At 36.7% G+C, this 3,273-nt stretch overlaps 1 pseudogene; it reads right to left on the bottom strand.

Annotated features, from left to right (window-relative positions):
* Positions 1-334: 334 nt before the first annotated feature.
* LOC143587104 (uncharacterized) lies at positions 335-2,421 on the bottom strand (annotated as a pseudogene).
* Between the last annotated feature and the right edge of the window lie 852 nt (positions 2,422-3,273).

Raw genomic sequence — 3,273 nt, 5'->3', positions numbered from 1 at the left:
AATGCGTGTCATCATTCCTTCAGTTTTTATAAAATATTGACAATTTTTTATGGCACACATTTTTTGCACGTTATAAAATCAGTGTCATAATTGCCGTGTCATTAAAGGTCTAATTTCTAGTAGTGATTACTCATTAGTCACAGCCATAAAATAGTTCCAACCGATGACAATTTACACAAAACATTTCTTGATAAAGGTATCATTCTTAATTCTGACTACAAAGGAAGAGGGTTGTCAAATTCATCATCAACCTTACGAATGTAAATAACAACAAAATTCAGTCCTATAATTAACAAAGAACTACTACAGGGACTCCAAATATGTGCCGAAGAGGTTAAATGTCAACATGCTTAACAATTCCTTTCGATATTCGTTCTTGATATCAGAAACCATCACATAATTACCACTATCTAACATGCAGTAACAAACGCTGTAAACATTATTCTATCCAAATTCTTGTCTTTATCTATAAGTTTGTCAAGAAAACAACCCGCAATCTCAACTTTCTTCTCACTGCATAGCTTTCTTATCAGAGTGTTTACGGTACGAACCCATAGCTTCTTTTCTAATCTATCTAAAACCTTCATGGCTGTACTCAAGTCATTTGCTGTACAATATTCGTAAGCTATTGTCAACCGGGTCACCTCACACGGGTTAAGCGCCTTATCCATCATGGCATCATAATAAGATCGTGCCTCATCTAACTTTGACTTTTTACAAAGTCCACTTATGACAGCACCGTAAGTAATACTGTCAGGCACACAACCATGTTCACTCATTCTCACATTTTATAGCAGAAGTCATGTTTCCATCTCTACAATATCCACAAAATCATTGACGTGTATGTTTCTTTAGTTGGGGTCAAACCATGCTTGACCGCGTCATCAAAAAGCCGCTCACATTCACTCATTTGTTTTTAATCTAGAAAAACATGAAATCAAAGTGGTGTAAAGATGTATATCACATTTCATACCTACTTTAGTCATCTTGCTCAATATGGTCAAAGCATGTTTAAGATCTGATTGCTTGCATTTCTCCATAATTAGAATGGTGTATGTAACCTCATCAGCTTGCAACCCATCCTTCAAGGCTATGTCTAACTGTTTATACGCGTCTTGAACTCTTCCTTTTTTAAACAACCTGCCAATAACCGCATTGTAAGCACACATATTTGGAGGCGAGCTTTCTTTCTTCATCTCATTTATCAACTCATATGCACGAGTTAAATTTCCACTTTTGCAGTGAGCACTAACGAGAGTGGTGTAAGTTTCCACATTAGGAACTAACCCTTGTTCACTCATTCGGGTCAACAGCATCTCTGCACGGTTGACTTTACCCTCTTTGCAGTACCCGCTGATCATGGCAGTATAAGTGTAAACATTGGGTTTATAAGAATCACTTTTGACAAGCTTCAAAAAGAGCCTAAACGCTTTATCGGTCCACCCTTTCTTACACATGCCATTTATTAATATTGTGTGAGTATACACATTTGGTTTCCAGCCTGTCTTAACCATCTCCTCCAACAATTCAAAAGCCTGCTTAATGCTTCCTTTCTTACACAAACCATTTATTAAAGTAGTAAAGTTTATAACATTTGGTTTAAATCCCATCCCGATCATTTTATTAAAGAACCATAACGCTCGACTGACGCTACCGTTTTCACAAAAGGCAGAAAGAACTAGCGTGCATGTCGAGTTGTTTAACAGGAATCCTTTGTCCAACATTGCAAGATTAGCCACTGATCAACTTGCGAAATATCATTAATCTTACAATACACGGTGATTAAAATCATGAAAGTAGAAGAATCCGGAAACGCACCTCTCTCACACATTTCATCAAACACCTGGCGTGCAAGATCAATCGAACCCGTCTCTAGCGCAACACCGACAGCACAGTTTAGTGTTTGCGTACACGGCTCTAAACCTTGGTTCCTCATCTCAATAATAATACTAACAGCCTCCTTCAACCTGCCAATCTCAGCCAGATTCTTTACCATACACCTCATCACTTCATGAGCCCTCTCTAAATTTACATTATCAATCAACGACGTCGCTGCAACGACGTAAAACCGCATAAAATGTCGGAATCTGGGGAACCCAATTGCCCAATAGAAGAAGCTCAAAGCCACCATTGATCCAGCCTCATCAGCAAGGGACGGTGATGGCTTCTTCGGCCATTAAAAAGTCGGAGGAAATAGAAAGGTTAAGGTGAGTGGGTGTGGATTTGAATTGGGTTTGTTGCTGATAATATGATTGACAGACTAATGAGCATACGGTTCTGACTACAGATTTGGAGGACGATGGAGAAGGAGGTGGTGGATGAGGCGGAAACCAGTCGGTTTCTGTGTTTGAACAGAGAAGTGAGACGACGGGTGGTGCGGACACCGTTGAAGAGGTTTCTTTCGTTGCTGATTCGAAGCATAGATGATGATTCCTTTCCTCGTTTTATGTATATCTTAACGAGTGTTCTCAGTTCTGAAAAGATACAATAAGGCATCAAAGCAAAACATGCTACAAGAGCTATTATTACTACATTAAGTTGCTTTAGAAACTGTCACCTTTTGAATAAACATTATAATATCGAATTAAAACTGTTAAATACATTAATAAGCATAAAACATAAAAAGTACTATCCATACAGTTTATTAAGTGTGGAAAATGCAATGAATTCATAAATTAGGAGTGTTTATGGCTCAGTTATGCAGGTTTTGACAAAAACATATGGGCTTAACTACAACTTGGAGAACGAAAAACAAAACCGAGCAGATTGATTGGGCGGGCTGTACAATAATTTTAGAGGAGGGTTTTTAGAGCATTCTCATCCAACCCCTTATTTTGTGTGATGGGTGTTTTTATAATTTAGAGAGTTATTCAGGATGTTGTGAGTGAAGAGTTTTTATATTTTAGAAAAAGTAATAATTCTTCTGTAAATTTTAAAAGCTACTGCTCATCCCCTATAATTTTTTAATATATTTGAAAGTGGTTGTGAGTGACGGAAAGAGAAAAGATAGTGATAAAAGATATAAAAAGTATTATTTAATTGAAATGGAGAGAGAAAATATAGTGAGTTTTGGTGTAATTTTTGATATAAAGATAGGGGGTGGGATGAGAATGCCAACCCCTTATTTAATGTGAGAGGTGTTTTTATAATTTAGAAAGTGATTCAGGGTGTTGTGAGTGAAGAGTTTTTATATTTTAGAAAAAATAATGATTTTTCTGTATATTTGAAAAGTTACTGTTCATCCCATATAATTTTTTAATATATTTTGAGAGT

The sequence above is a fragment of the Bidens hawaiensis genome, unplaced genomic scaffold (genome assembly GCF_021521415.1).
Source record: "Bidens hawaiensis isolate Kalapana, Puna unplaced genomic scaffold, B.hawaiensis_p1.1 tig00035135_1, whole genome shotgun sequence".
NCBI lineage: Eukaryota > Viridiplantae > Streptophyta > Magnoliopsida > Asterales > Asteraceae > Bidens > Bidens hawaiensis.
This window is presented reverse-complemented; position numbering and strand designations above follow the sequence as displayed.